Source organism: Scardinius erythrophthalmus (genome assembly GCF_964197995.2).
Source record: "Scardinius erythrophthalmus genome assembly, chromosome: 11".
Lineage (NCBI taxonomy): Eukaryota > Metazoa > Chordata > Actinopteri > Cypriniformes > Leuciscidae > Scardinius > Scardinius erythrophthalmus.
In genome coordinates, this window is record NC_138231.1 from 26,317,535 (window position 1) to 26,335,146 (window position 17,612).

Here is a 17,612-nt window from a genome sequence, read left to right on the forward strand (position 1 = left end):
TGCAGCCAGACCCTTCTCTGCTATTCACACGCGCAAAAATGTGCTTGGAAACATCACAGTGGAGCGGTGCTTACCAATTGAATGGTACGAATTGTAGTACTGACTATTTAAACAGAGCATTGTAAATTTTATATGTTAGGTTGACTATTTTATTAATATATTTTATTAAGGCTATAATGAACAGGCTACCTGATTTTGAACACAAGAGGGCAGTATAGCACTATGTTTGACTTTATTTATTTATTGTTTAGACTAAACAACCATTCTGGCAGTTTTTAAACTTAAACTTCATTCTTAAATTGAAATAAAAAAAGAATAAAATGAGTTAAGTTCTGATATTTGTATACTTTTATATAGTAATAAATGGTGTATAATTACATTTTTAGAATAAATTAGACTTTTAGCATTTCCTTGTTTGACATTACTTTAATCCCTCACCATAGCAAAACCGTTTGAGATATTTATTATCCGTTCACAATTTAGCATCATTAATATATTTTTATCATGTTGAAAAAGTTTGTTGGGAATAAAATAAACCACTTAGATAAAGGTGGCTAAAAATGAAGAGGCTGATTTTGCAAAAAAATCCACATTCAGACCAAAATATCTGACTTCCGGATGGTCAGAGCTAATGACTTTAAATTAGAAAGTTGTCCGGGTCGATGAGATCAATATATGAACTGAGTTTTTTTTTACTGTAGTTAAAACTAACCCCCCCACTTTTGTCAAAAGCATGTTGAAAGTGACACACTTCCTGCTGCCAGTTGGTGGCGCTATAAACTTTGACTCACAATAGTTACATCCATCTGATCGGCCTCTTACCACGAACACACTGCTGAAGTTTCAACAAGATCAGTTAATGTATGCAGAAGTTATTCCACTTCGTGATTCTCTTTTCTCGCCATAAATTTGATTCCTCGCCACGGCCAAACCGTTCGAGATATCAAAAATCCGTCCGCAATTTAGCATCCTCAAAGTCTTGACTACATGCACACCGAGTTTGGAGGGGACACGGTGAATTTTCTAGGAGGAGTATTTCACATTCCACAGCAAGCGTTTTCCAAACAACCCATAATAGCCGACTTCCTGTTGGGCTGGCGTGAAACTGGACAGAGGGAAAGTTGTTCGGCCCGATGAGATCTATATGTGTTCCGAGTTTCATATTAATTCATGCAAGCGTGTTTGATATATGGACCAAGTTTTCAGACCCCGTTCAAGGGGGCGCTGTTGAGCCCCCCTGCCACGCCCGTTTCTGAAACTTTTCACATGTCTACTGGCTAATAAGTGTTATGTGTCTGTCGAGTTTCATCCAATTTCAAGCATGCTAAGAGTCTCAAACGCATCCAAAAAGAATATTAAAGTTTGATGTGTTGCCACGGCAACAGTGTCTAAGATATCAATAATCCTTTCACAGGTCTACATCTGCCGAGTATTTTCATTATACACATAAAGTTTGAAGCAAATCGGGTAAAAATAAGAGGGTGACTTCAAAGCATTTTGAAAGTGACACACTTCCTGCTGCCAGTTGGTGGCGCTATAACTTTGACTCACAATAGTCACATCCATGTGATCGGCCTCTTACAACGAACACACTGCTGAAGTTTCATCAAGATCAGTTAATGTATGCTGAAGTTATAACACACTTCCTGTTTCTCTTTTCTCACCATAAATTCGTTTCCTCGCCACGGCCAAACCGTTCGAGATATCAAAAATCCGCTGGCAATTTAGAATCATCAATGTCTTGACTTCATGCTGACCAAGTTTGGTGGTGATCGGATGAATTCTCTAGGAGGAGTGTTTTAAATTCCATTGCACACGTTTTTCAAACAACCCATAATAGCTGACTTCCTGTTGGGCGGAGCTAATGACATAGAGTGCGGAAGTTGTTCGGCCCGATGAGATCTATATGTGTACCGAGTTTCATACAAATATGTTCTTGTATGTGTCCAAGATTTCAGATTGCATTCTAGGGGGCGCTGTTGAGCACCCCTGCCACGCCCGGGTACCAGCTTCAGCCCGGCCCTAATGGCCGCGGGTTCTGACCTGTGTGCAAAGTTTCATGAGTTTTTGAGCATGTTAAAGGCCCCAAAAGCCCCCGAACCCTTGAAGAACAATAATAATAATAATAATAATCCTAACGAAAACAATAGGGCTCTGCGCCCTTTCAGGGCTTGGGCCCTAATAATAATAAACAATAATCCTACCGAAAACAATAGGGCCTTCGCCCTTTCAGGGCTTGGGCCCTAATAATAATAATCCTACCGAAAACAATAGGGCCTTCGCCCTTTCAGGGCTTAAGCCCTAATAATAAATATAGCTGCGAGCAGCGATTACGGGCCCAAGCCGGTGGCACCGCAACCCCGGTGCCTTTAGTTACCTAAAGGCACCGGGGTGGCGGTACCGCCGGCTTGGGCCCTCCATCGCTGCTCGCAGCTATATTTATATATATATATATATATATATATATATACATACATACATACACACACATACATATATATATATATATATAAATATAGCTGCGAGCAGCGATGGAGGGCCCAAGCCGGCGGTACCGCCACCCCGGTGCCTTTAGGTAACTAAAGGCACCGGGGTTGCGGTGCCACCGGCTTGGGCCCGTAATATATACTTTAATCCCTCGCCATATATATATACTTTAATCCCTCGCCATATATATATATTATTGTTCAAAAGTTTGGGGTCAGTAAGATTTTTAATGTTTTTAGGAGAAGTCTCTTCTGCTCACCAAGGCTGCATTTATTGATTAAAAATACAAACAAAAACAGTAATATTGTGAAATATTATTCCAATTTAAAACAGCTGTTTTCAATTTTTAAATATTTTACATAGTAATTCAATTCTGTGATCAAAGTTGAGTTTTCAGCATCATTACTCCAGTCTTCAGTGACACATAATCCTTCAGAAATCATACTAATATGATGATTGATGCTCAATAAATATTCATTATTATTTTCAATGTTGAAAACAGTTGTGTACAGATTTTTTTTCAAAATGCTTTGATGAATGTAAAGTTCAAAAGAACAGCATATATTTCAAATATATATATTTTTAACATTATAAATGTCTTTACTGTAACTGTTGATCAGTTTAACTCATCCTTCATAAATAAAAGTACTGATTTATTTTATTTATTTCCCCCAAAAATAAAATTTTAATTATTACTAACCCAAAACTTTTGAGCGGTAGTGTTTAAAGTTACAAAAGCTTTAGATTTCAGATAAATGCTGTTCTTTTGCACTTTCTATTCATCAAAGACTGTACACAACTGTTTTCGACATTTAAAATAATAATGAATGTTTCTTGAGTATCAATCATCATATTAGAATAATTTCTGAAGGATCATGTGACAGTGACGACTGGAGTAATGATGCTGAAAACTCAGCTTTGATCACAGGAATAAATAACAGTTTAAAATATATTAAAATAGAAAGCAGCTGTTTTAAATTGGAATAATATTTTACAATATTACTGTTTTTGTTTGTATTTTTAATCAAATAAATGCCTTGGTGAGCAGAAGAAACTTCTCTGTTATGTGCGCGCCACAGACTGCACGCACGTCCGCTTAGAGTTCCGCCTTTTGCCTTCCGTCAATATTACGTTATTAGAAAAATATTTTTTTAGAGAATCGATTTTTTGACATTTGTGAATCGATTCAGAATCGTCCACGTCCGCATCGCGATGCATCTAAGAATAAATTTTTTCTCCCACCCCTAGATTTCATACAACAGGTTAATAAACAGTTACAATTAAGTCACTTACATTTTAGATGCAATGTTGACTGTTTTTGTTCTGTTTCAGCAGCGAAAATAGTTAAACAAAGATCACGGCAGAACCATCACGCATCACGTGTTTTCTCATAACTGAACGATTCAGCATTTTCAACGAATCGGTTGACTCAAAAATTGAATGATCAATCCATAAACATCTGTCTTAATCATGATCGACTCATTCGAACGAATCGTTTGAACGAATGAATCAATGACTCGCTTATTAAGATGGATGCCTGGCGACACCTAATGGCGGTTTAGTGTTGTTTAAAAGCATCATTCTTTCCCACATGTGTGTGATTTGTGTGTGCAACATTATCATTATTTTTCTTACACTATTATATTAGCGATTTAAAAGCACCCACTCGTGTCACACGTCGATTAACCGGTGGGAAAATATCCTCAGACACATACCTAATACATGTATATTTAAATACAATATTGGCCTACCTGGTAAAAAGTTTTATATACTATTTTGATGTCCTTTTGGACACAAGAGGGCAGTATAGCCCTATGTTTGCTTTTTTTTGTTGAACCAAATAGCACTAAATAGCCTGTTTTAACTTTTTCATTCTTCTTGAATTGCAAAAACAGAATAAAATGGGTTTAGTTGTGATATTTGTATACTTTTATATAGAAATAAATGGTATATAATTACATTTTTAGAAGATTTTTAGTGTTTCCTTTTTGGACATTATTTAATCCCTCGCCATAGCAAAACCGTTTGAGATATTTATTATCCATTCACAATTTAGCATATTTAATGTAGTTTCATCATGTTGAAAAAGTTTGGTACGAATAAAATAAATAGTTTAAGAGGAGTGGCTAAAAATTCAGAGGCTGATTTTGCAAAAAAATTCACATTCAGACCAAAATATCTGACTTCCTGATGGCCAGAGCTATTGAATGTAAATTAGAAAGTTGTCCGGCTTGATGAGATCAATATACAAACTGTTTTTGCTTTACTGTAGTTAAAACTAACCCCCCCACTTTTGTCAAAAGCATGTTGAAAGTGACACACTTCCTGCTGCCAGTTGGTGGCGCTATAACTTTGACTCACAATAGCTACATCCATCTGATCGGCCTATTACCACGAACACACTGCTGAAGTTTCATCAAGATCAGTTAATGTATGCAGAAGTTATTCCACTTCCGTGTTTCTCTTTTCTCGCCATAAATTCGATTCCTCGCCACAGCCAAACCGTTCGAGATATCAAAAATCCGTCCACAATTTAGCATCCTCAAAGTCTTGACTACATGCACACCGAGTTTGAAGGGGACACGGTGAATTTTCTAGGAGGAGTATTTCACATTCCACAGCAAGCGTTTTCCAAACAACCCATAATAGCCGACTTCCTGTTGGGCTGGCGTAAAACTTGACTGGGGTAAAGTTGTTCGGCCCGATGAGATCTATATGTGTACCGAGTTTCATATTAATTCATGCGAGCGTGTTTGATATATGGATCAAGTTTTAGAACCCCGTTCAAGGGGGCGCTGTTGAGCCCCCCAGCCACGCCCGGGTACCAGCTTCAGCCCGGCCCTGATGGCCGTGGGTTCTGACCTGTGTGCAAAGTTTCAAGAGTTTTTGAGCACGTTAAGGACCCCAAAAGCCCCTGAAACCTTGATTAACAATATAAAAGCAATAGTCAAATCCCCCCCTCCCCTCACACACACACAGACACAGAGAGAGGGAGAGAAAATTCTTCAGAAAATCCACATTCAAACCAAAATATCTCTCTTCCTGTTGGTCGGAGATGGTTCATGTAAATTAGAAAGTTGTCCGTCTTGATGAGAACAATACACATGCCAAGTTTTGTGATTCTAGGAAAAACTAAGCCCCCATTTTTGACTAAAGGTGGCGCTACTGAGCCCCTCACCACGCCCGTTTCTGAAACTTTGCACATGTCTACTGGATAATAAATGTGATGTGTCTGTCGAGTTTAATGCAATTTCAAGTATGTTAAGAGTCTCAAAAGCATAAAAAAAGAATATTAAAGTTTGATGCGTTGCCACGGCAACAGTATCTAAGATATCAATAATCCTTTCACAGGTTTACATCTGCCGTGTGTCTACATTGTACACATAAAGTTTGAAGCAAATCTGGTAAAAATAAGACAGTGATTTCAAAGCATTTTAATAGTGATGTACTTCCTGCTGCCTGTTGGTGGCGCTATAACTTTGACTCACAATAGTCACATCTGTGCGATCGGCCTCTTACAACGAACACACTGCTGAAGTTTCATCAAGATCAGTTAATGTATGCAGAAGTTATAACACACTTCCTGTTTCATTTTTTCGCCATAAATTTGTTTCCTCGCCACGGCCAAACCGTTCGAGATATCAAAAATCCGTCCGCAATTTAGCATCCTCAATGTCTTGACTTCATGCACACCGAGTTTGGAGGCGAATCGATGAATTCCCTAGGAGGAGTACATTAAATTCCACAGCATGCGTTTCCAAACAACCCTAAATAGCCGACTTCCTGTTGGGTTGGCGTAAAACTTAGAGCACGAAAGTTGTTCGGCCCGATGAGTTCTATATGTGTACCGAGTTTCATATTATTACATGCAAGCGTGTCTGATTTATGGACAAGTGTTCGGATCCCGTTCCAGGGGGCGCTGTTGAGCCCCCCTGCCACGCCCGGGTACCAGCTTCAGCCCGGCCCTGATGGCCGCAGGTTCTGACCTGTGTGCAAAGTTTCAAGAGTTTTCGAGAACGTTAAAGGCCCCAAAAGCCCCTGAAACCTTGAAAAACAGGAATTTTAAACAAATCTCACTCAAAAGACAAATCCCCCCACCCCTCACACACACAGAGGCAGAGAGAGAGAGGGAGAGAATTCTCAAAAAAATCACATTCAAACCAAAATATCTCACTTCCTGTTGGTCACAGCTTATGACTATAAATTAGAAAGTTGTCCGGCTTGATGAGAACAATATACATAACGATTTTTGTGACTCTACTTAAAACTAAGCCCCCATTTTTGACTAAAGGTGGCGCTACTTAGCCCCTCACCACGCCCGTTTCTGAAACTTTGCACATGTCTACTGGCTAATAAAAGTGATGTGTCTGTCGAGTTTCATGCAATTTCAAGCATGCTTAGAGTCTCAAAAGCATCAAAAAAGAATATTAATGTTTGATGCGTTGCCATGGCAACAGTATTAAAGATATCAAAAATCCTTTCACAGGTCTACATCTGCCGCATGTTTACATTATACACATAAAATTTGAAGCAAATCGGGTAAAAATAAGAGGGTGATTTCAAAGCATTTTGAAAGTGACACACTTCCTGCTGCCAGTTGGTGGCGCTATAACTTTGACTCACAATAGTCACATCCATGTGATCGGCCTTTTACCACGAACACACTGCTGAAGTTTCATCAAGATCAGTTAATGTGTGCAGAAGTTATAACACACTTCCTGTTTCCATTATTCGCCATAAATTCGTTTCCTCGCCACGGGCAAACCGTTCGAGATATCAAAAATCCCCTGGCAATTTTTCATCCTCAATGTCTTGTCTTCATGCACACCGAGTTTGGTGGCGATCGGATGAATTCTCTAGGAGGAGTATTTCAAATTCCAGAGCATACGTTTTTCAAACAACCCATACTAGCCGACTTCCTGTTGGGCGGAGCTAATAACATATAGTGCGGAAGTTGTTCGGCCTGATGAGATCTATATGTGTACCGAGTTTCATACTAATACGTTCTTGTATGTGTCCAAGATTTCAGATTCTGTTCCAGGGGGCGCTGTCGAGCCCCCCTGCCACGCCCGGGTACCAGCTTCAGCGCGGCCCTGATGGCCGCGGGTTCTGACCTGTGTGCAAAGTTTCAAGAGTTTTCGAGCATGTTAAGGGGCCCAAAAGTGCCCGAGAAGTAGAAAAAAATAATAAATATAGCTGCGAGCAGCGATTACGGGCCCAAGCCGGTGGCACCGCAACCCCGGTGCCTTTAGTTACCTAAAGGCACCGGGGTGGCGGTACCGCCGGCTTGGGCCCTCCATCGCTGCTCGCAGCTATATTTATATATATATATATATATATATATATATATATATATATATATATATATATATTATTGTTCAAAAGTTTGGGGTCAGTAAGATTTTTAATGTTTTTAGGAGAAGTCTCTTCTGCTCACCAAGGCTGCATTTATTGATTAAAAATACAAACAAAAACAGTAATATTGTGAAATATTATTCCAATTTAAAACAGCTGTTTTCAATTTTTAAATATTTTACATAGTAATTCATTTCTGTGATCAAAGTTGAGTTTTCAGCATCATTACTCCAGTCTTCAGTGTCACATGATCCTTCAGAAATCATACTAATATGATGATTGATGCTCAATAAATATTCATTATTATTTTCAATGTTGAAAACAGTTGTGTACAGATTTTTTTTTTCAAAATGCTTTGATGAATGTTAGTTCAAAAGAACAGCATATATTTCAAATATATATTTTTTTAACATTATAAATGTCTTTACTGTAACTGTTGATCACATCCTTCATAAATAAAAGTACTGATTTATTTTATTTATTTACCCCAAAAATAACATTTTAATTATTACTAACCCAAAACTTTTGAGCGGTAGTGTTTAACGTTACAAAAGCTTTAGATTTCAGATAAATGCTGTTCTTTTGAACTTTCTATTCATCAAAGACTGTACACAACTGTTTTCGACATTTAAAATAATAATGAATGTTTCTTGAGTATCAATCATCATATTAGAATAATTTCTGAAGGATCATGTGACAGTGACGACTGGAGTAATGATGCTGAAAACTCAGCTTTGATCACAGGAATAAATAACAGTTTAAAATATATTAAAATAGAAAGCAGCTGTTTTAAATTGGAATAATATTTTACAATATTACTGTTTTTGTTTGTATTTTTAATCAAATATATGCAGCCTTGGTGAGCAGAAGAAACTTCTCTGTTATGTGCGCGCCACAGACTGCACGCACGTCCGCTTAGAGTTCCGCCTTTTGCCTTCCGTCAATATTACGTTATTAGAAAAATATTTTTTTAGAGAATCGATTTTTTGACATTTGTGAATCGATTCAGAATCGTCCACGTCCGCATCGCGATGCATCTAAGAATAATTTTTTTCTCCCACCCCTAGATTTCATACAAATAAACAGTTACAATTAAGTCACTTACATTTTAGATGCAATGTTGACTGTTTTTGTTCTGTTTCAGCAGCGAAAATAGTTCACCAAAGATCACGGCAGAACCATCACTTATCACGTGTTTTCTCATAACTGAACGATTCAGCATTTTTAACGAATCGGTTGACTCAAAGATTGAATGATCAATCCATAAACATCTGTCTTAATCATGATCGACTCATTCGAACGAATCGTTTGAACGAATGAATCAATGACTCGCTTATTAAGATGGATGCCTGGCGACACCTAATGGCGGTTTAGTGTTGTTTATTCTTTCCCACATGTGTGTGATTTGTGTGTGCAACATTATCATTATTTTTCTTTCACTATTATATTAGCGATTTAAAAGCACCCACTCGTGTCACACGTCGATTAACCGGTGGGAAAATATCCTCAGACACATACCTAATAAATGTATATTTAAATACAATATTGGCCTACCTGGTAAAAAGTTTTATATACTATTTTGATGTCCTTTTGGACACAAGAGGGCAGTATAGCCCTATGTTTGCTTTTTTGTTGAACCAAATAGCACTAAATAGCCTGTTTTAACCTTTTCATTCTTCTTGAATTGCAAAAACAGAATAAAATGGGTTTAGTTGTGATATTTGCATTCTTTTATATAGAAATAAATGGTATATAATTACATTTTTAGAAGATTTTTAGTGTTTCCTTTTTGGACATTACTTTAATCCCTCGCCATAGCAAAACCGTTTAAGATATTTATTATCCATTCACAATTTAGCATATTTAATGTAGTTTCATCATGTTGAAAAAGTTTGGTACGAATAAAATAAATAGTTTAAGAGGAGTGGCTAAAAATTCAGAGGCTGATTTAGCAAAAAAAATCACATTCAGACCAAAATATCTGACTTCCTGATGGCCAGAGCTATTGAATGTAAATTAGAAAGTTGTCCGGCTTGATGAGAACAATATACAAACTATTTTTTCTTTACTGTAGTTAAAACTAACCCCCCCACTTTTGTCAAAAGCATGTTGAAAGTGACACACTTCCTGCTGCCAGTTGGTGGCGCTATAACTTTGACTCACAATAGCTACATCGATCTGATCGGCCTCTTACCACGAACACACTGCTGAAGTTTCATCAAGATCAGTTAATGTATGCAGAAGTTATTCCACTTCGTGTTTCTCTTTTCTCGCCATAAATTCGATTCCTCGCCACAGCCAAACCGTTCGAGATATCAAAAATCTGTTCGCAATTTAGCATCCTCAATGTCTTGACTTCATGCTGACTGAGTTTGGAGGTGATTGAATGAATTCTCTAGGAGGAGTACATCACATTCCACAGCAAGCGTTTTCCAAACAACCCATAATAGCCGACTTCCTGTTGGGCTGGCGTGAAACTTGACAGAGGGAAAGTTGTTCGGCCCCATGAAATCTATATGTGTACCAAGTTTCATATTAATTCATGCAAGCGTATTTGATATATGGACCAAGTTTTCAGACCCTGTTCAAGAGGGCGCTGTTGAGCCCCCCTGCCACGCCCGTTTCTGAAACTTTTCACATGTCTACTGGCTAATAAGTGTTATGTGTCTGTCGAGTTTCATCCAATTTCAAGCATGTTAAGAGTCTCAAACGCATCCGAAAAGAATATTAAAATTTGATGCGTTGCCACGGCAACAGTATCTAAGATATCAATAATCCTTTCACAGGTCTACATCTGCCGTGTGTTTACATTATACACATAAAGTTTGAAGCAAATCGGGTAAAATTAAGAGGGTGACTTCAAAGCATTTTGAAAGGGACACACTTCCTGCTGCCAGTTGGTGGCGCTATAACTTTGACTCACAATAGTCACATCCTTGTGATCGGCCTCTTACAACAAACACACTGCGAAAGTTTCATCAAGATCAGTTAATGTATGCAGAAGTTATAACACACTTCCTGTGTACCATTATTCGCCATAAATTCGTTTCCTCGCCACAGCCAAACCGTTCGAGATATCAAAAATCCGTCCGCAATTTAGCATCCTCAATGTCTTGACTTCATGCACACCGAGTTTGGTTGTGATTGGACGAACATTCTAGGAGGAGTATTTCAAATTCCAGAGGATGCGTTTTTCAAACAACCCATAATAGTTGACTTCCTGTTGGGCTGGTGTAAAACTTAGAGCACGAAAGTTGTTCGGCCCGATGAGATCTATATGTGTACTGAGTTTCATATTATTATATGCAAGCGTGTTTGATTTATAGACCAAGTTTTCGGACACCATTCCAGGGGGCGCTGTCGAGCCCCCGTGCCACGCCCGGGTACCAGCTTCAGTCCGGCCCTGATGGCCGCAGGTTCTGATGTGTGTGCAAAATTTCAAGAGTTTTTGAGCATGTTAAGGGCCCCAAAAGTGCCCAAAAGGTTGACAAAATAATAATAATAATAATAATAAAATATAGCTGCGAGCAGCGATTACGGGCCCAAGCCGGTGGCACCGCAATCCTGGTGCCAGGGTGGCGGTACCGCCGGCTTTGGCCCTCCATTGCTGCTCGCAGCTACATTTATATTTATATATATACACACACACACACACACACACACATACATATATATATATATATATATATATATATATATATATATATATATATATATATATATACACACACACACACATATACATATATATATATATATATATATATATATATATATATATATACACACACACATATATATACCTGTATACACACACACACACATACATATATATAGTTTTTATATATTTTATAACATATGATAGAGTTAAGCAACCTCACTTGACGAGTAGGCTACTATTTCCTGAATGCAATCACGATTGAAACTGTGACATTGATTTCATACAACAGGTTAATAAACAGTTACAATTAAGTCACTTACATTTTAGATGCAATATTGACTGTTTTTGTTCTGTTTCAGCAGCAAAAATAGTTAAACAAAGATCACAGCAGAACCATCGAGCATCTCACAGCAACTTGTTTTCTCATTACTGAATGATTCAGCATTTTGAAACGAATCGGTTGACTCAAAGATTCAATGGTCAATCCATAAACATCTGTCTCAATCATAAATGACTCATTGGAACGAATCGTTTGAACGAATGAATCAATGACTCGCTCATTAAGATGGTCGCCTGGCGACACCTAATGGCGGTTTAGTGTTATGTTTAGAAGTATCATTCTTTCCAATGTGCACCATTATCAATGTCCGTGCGGAAGTCTGTTTTTTACTTTCACTTTTATATTAGCGATTTAAAAGGACCCGCTCGTGTCACACGTCGATTAACCAATGGAAAAATACCCTCACAGTCATATACCTAATAAATTTATATTTAAATACAATAGGCCTACCTAGTAAAACGTTTTATATACTATTTTGATATCCTTTTGGACACAAGAGGGCAGTATAGCCCTGTGTTTGCTTTTTGTTGAACCAAATAGCACTAAAGAGCCTGTTTTTAACTTTTTCATACTTCTTGAATTGCAAAAATGGAATAAAATAGGTTTAGTTCTAATATTTGTATAATTTTGTATAAAAATAACTGGTGTATAATTACATTTTTAAAAGTTATGCGATGTTTCCTGCTTCCTTTTTGACATTAATTTAATCCCTCGCCATAGCAAAACCGTTTGAGATATTCAATATCAGTTTACAATTTAGCATCATTAATATATTTTTATCATGTTGAAAAAGTTTGGTGGGAATACAATAAATAGTTTAAGAGGAGTGGCTAAAAATTCAGAGGCTGATTTAGCAAAAAATCCATATTCAGACCAAAAAATCTGACTTCCTGATGGCCGGAGCTGATGAATGTAAATTAGAAAGTTGTCCGGCTTCATGAGAACAATATAAAAACTATTTTTTTTCACTGTATTTATAACTAACCCCCCCACTTTTGTCAAAAGCATGTTGAAAGTGACACACTTCCTGCTGCCAGTTGGTGGCGCTATAACTTTGACTCACAATAGTTACATCCATCTGATCGGCCTCTTACCACGAACACACTGCTGAAGTTTCATCAAGATCAGTTAATGTATGCAGAAGTTATTCCACTTCGTGTTTCTCTTTTCTCGCCATAAATTCGATTCCTCGCCACGGCCTTACCGTTCGAGATATCAAAAATCCGTCCGCAATTTAGCATCCTCAATGTCTTGACTACATGCACACCGAGTTTGGAGGGGACACGGTGAATTTTCTAGGAGGAGTACTTCACATTCCACAGCAAGCGTTTTCCAAACAACCCATAATAGCCGACTTCCTGTTGGGCTGGCGTGAAACTTGACAGAGGGAAAGTTGTTCGGCCCAATGAGATCTATATGTGTACCGAGTTTCATATTATTTCATGCAAGCGTGTTTGATATATGGACCAAGTTTTCAAACCCCGTTCAAGGGGGCGCTGTTGATCCCCCCTGCCACGCCCCTTTCTGAAACTTTTCACATGTCTACTGGCTAATAAGTGTTATGTTTCTATCGAGTTTCATCCAATTTCAAGCATGCTAAGAGTCTCAAAAGCATCAAAAAAGAATATTAAATTTTGAAGCGTTGCCACGGCAACAGTATCTAAGATATCAATCATCCTTTCGCAGGTCTACATCTGCAGTGTGTCTACATTATACACATAAAGTTTGAAGCAAATCGGGTAAAACTAAAAGGGTGATTTCAAATTATTTTGAAAGTGACACACTTCCTGCTGCCAGTTGGTGGCGCTATAACTTAGACTCACAATAGTCACATTAGTGTGATCGGCCTCTTACAACGAACACACTGCTGAAGTTTCATCAAGATCAGTTAATGTATGCAGAAGTTATAACACACTTCCTGTGTCCCATTATTCGCGATAAATTCGTTTCCTCGCCACGGCCAAACCGTTCGAGATGTCAAAAATCCTTTCGCAATTTAGCATCCTTAATGTCTTGACTTCATGCACACCGAGTTTCGAGGGGATTGGATGAATTCTCTAGGAGGAGTATTTCAAATTCCAGAGCGTACGTTTTTCAAACAACCCATAATAGCTAACTTCCTGTTGGGCGGAGCTAATAACATAGAGTGCGGAAGTTGTTCGGCCTGATGAGATCTATATGTGTACCGAGTTTCATACTAATACGTTCTTGTATGTGTCCAAGATTTCAGATTGCATTCTAGGTGGCGCTGTTGAGCACCCCTGCCACGCCCGGGTACCAGCTTCACCTCGGCCCTAATGGCCGCGGGTTCTGACCAGTGTGCAAAGTTTCATGAGTTTTCGAGCATGTTAAAGGCCCCAAAAGCCCCCGAACCCTTGAAGAACAATAATAATAATAATAAATATAGCTGCGAGCAGCGATTACGGGCCCAAGCCGGTGGCACCGCAACCCCGGTGCCTTTAGTTACCTAAAAGCACCGGGGTGGCGGTACCGCCGGCTTTGGCCCTTCATCGCTGCTCGCAGCTATATTTATATATATATATATATATGTATATACACATATATAAATATATAAAAGACAGAAAATATTACTTGACTTACCTTACCCAAAATATTCCACAACAAATCCTTTAAATTTTATGTAAAAATAAAAATGAAAGTAAGCAGTGTTGGGCTCACGTAACCCTCTCATTAGAATCAAAATGTTTCAACATTTGCAATGTATTTGGATGCTAAAATATTCTGTATTATAGGCTTTGTTCTTCACTCGTGTTCCAATATCGACGGAAAAATCATCCTCTTCACACGCGCAGAAATGTGCTTGGAAACATCACAGTGGAGCGGTGCTTTGTACTACTTACGAATTGTACTACTGACTATTTAGAGCAGTGTAATTTTTATATGTTAGGTTGACTATTTTATTATTATATTTTATTAAGGCTACAATGAACAGGCTGCGATGTCAAGATTGCAATGCTGGAGTGTGTGTGTGTGTGTGTGTGTGTGTGTGTGTGTGTGTGTGTGTGTGTGTGTGTATGTGTGTTCATGTTTTTCTATCCCGGTGGGGACTTTAACCTGAATGCACACAGACTCATGGGGACTCGTGTCACAGTGGGGACCTAAATAGAGGTCCCCATGGGTAAACAAGATTATAAATCATACAGAATGAGTTTTTTTTGAAATGTAAAAATGCAGAAAGTTTTCTGGGATAGGTAGGTTTAGGGGTAGGGTTAGTGTGAGGAGATAGAATATACAGTTTGTACAGTATAAAAACCATTAAGTCTATGGAGAGTCCCCAGATAGTAAACCGTGTGTGTGTGTGTGGCGTGGGCACGATTGAACAGTGGACACATAAAAACATACTCATTGTGCTTTTGTAAAATCATTTCAAGCAATCCACCCCCCGAAAGGCGCTAATTTTAAAATGAAACTAAAATGCTCATGGCTGCACGGGCATTCATAACGGTGCGCATCCACGGCGAGGAACGAGCAGAACAGAGTGAACGTTTTTCAGTTAATTCCTACTTCCATAGGAATTCATTTGAAACGCTCGCTCAACCACTATCAATGTCAGTGCGGACGAACATATTTTACTTTCGTTTTTAAGTTGGCGATTCAAAAGCTCCCAGTGGTGTCACAGGTTGATTAACCGGTGGTAAAATATTCTCACCATCACATACCTAGTATATTTTTATATAGATACAATAGGCCTACCTGATTTTGAACACAAGAGGGCAGTATAGTCCTATGTATGACTTTTATGGGACTAAATAGTACAATAACTATTTTTAAACTATAAATAATTATTAAATTGAAAAAAAAAAAAGAATAAAATGGGTTTAGTTGTGATATTTGTATACTTTTATATAGACATAAATGGTGTATAATTACATTTTTAGAAGATGAGGCTTTTAGTGTTTAATTTTTGTACATTACTTTAGTCCCTCACTATAGCAAAACCATTTGAGATGTTTAATATCCGTTCACAATTTAGCATCTTTAATGTATTTTCATCATTTTAAAAAAGTTTGGTGTGAATAAAATAAACCAGTTTGGAAGAGTAGCTAAAAACTCAGAGTCTGAAATATCCAAAAAATCCACATTCAAACAAAAATATCTGACTTCCTTTTGCTCTTAGCTAATGACTGTAAATTAGAAAGTTGTCCGGCTCGGTGAGACCAATATATATACTGATGTTTGTAACTGTTGGTAAAACTAACCCCCCCACTTTTGTCAAAAGCATGTTGAAAGTGACACACTTCCTGCTGCCAGTTGGTGGCGCTATAACTTTGACTCACAATAGTTACATCCATCTGATCGGCCTCTTACCACGAACACACTGCTGAAGTTTCATCAAGATCAGTTAATGTATGCAGAAGTTATTCCACTTCGTGTTTCTCTTTTCTCGCCATAAATTCGTTTCCTCGCCACGGCCAAACCGTTCGAGATATCAAAAATCCGTCCGCAATTTAGCATCTCAATGTCTTGACTTCATGCACACCGAGTTTGATGGGGATGGGATGAATTCTGTAGGAGGAGTAGTTCACATTCCACAGCAAGCGTTTTCCAAACAACCCATAATAACCGACTTCCTGTTGGGCTGGCATGAAACTTGACAAAGGGAAAGCTGTTCGGCCTGATGAGATCTATATGTGTACCGAGTTTCATATTAATTCATGCAAGCGTGTTTGATATATGGACCAAGTTTTCAGACCCCGTTCAAGGGGGCGCTGTTGAGCCCCCCTGCCACGCCCCTTTCTGAAACTTTTCACATGTCTACTGGCTAATAAATGTGATGTGTCTGTCGAGTTTCATCCAATTTCAAGCATGTTAAGAGTCTCAAAAGCATCAAAAAAGAATATTAAAGTTTGAAGCGTTGCCACGGCAACAGTATCTAAGATATCAATCATCCTTTCACAGGTCTACATCTGCAGTGTGTCTACATTATACACATAAAGTTTGAAGCAAATCAGGTAAAAAGAAGAGGGTGATTTCAAAGCATTTTGAAAGTGACACACTTACTGCTGCCAGTTGGTGGCGCTATAACTTTGACTCACAATAGTCACATCAATGTGATCGGCCTCTTACAACGAACACACTGCTGAACTTTCATCAAGATCAGTCAATGTATGCAGAAGTTATAACACACTTCCTGTGTCCCATTATTCGCCATAAATTCGTTTCCTCACCACGGCCAAACCGTTCGAGATATCAAAAATCCGTTCGCAATTTAGCATCCTCAATGTCTTGACTTCATTCACACCTAGTTTGGTGGCGATCGGATGAATTCCCTAGGAGGAGTATTTCACATTCCATTGTATGCGTTTTCCAAACAACGTATAATAACCGACTTCCTGTTGGGCTGATGTAAAACTTAGAGCACGAAAGTTGTTCGGCCCGATGAGATCTATATGTGTACTGAGTTTCATATTATTACATGCAAGCGTGTCTGATTTATGGATCGAGTTTTTGGGCCCCGTTCAAGGGGGCGCTGTTGAGCCCCCCTGCCACGCCCGGGTACCAGCTTCAGCCCGGCCCTAATGGCCGCGGGTTCTGACCTGTGTGCAAAGTTTCATGAGTTTTTGAGCATGTTAAAGGCCCCAAAAGCCCCCGAACCCTTGAAGAACAATAATAATAATAATAATAAATATAGCTGCGAGCAGCGATTACGGGCCCAAGCCGGTGGCACCGCAACCCCGGTGCCTTTAGGGTGGCGGTGCCGCCGGCTTTGGCCCTTTATCGCTGCTCGCAGCTATATATATATATATA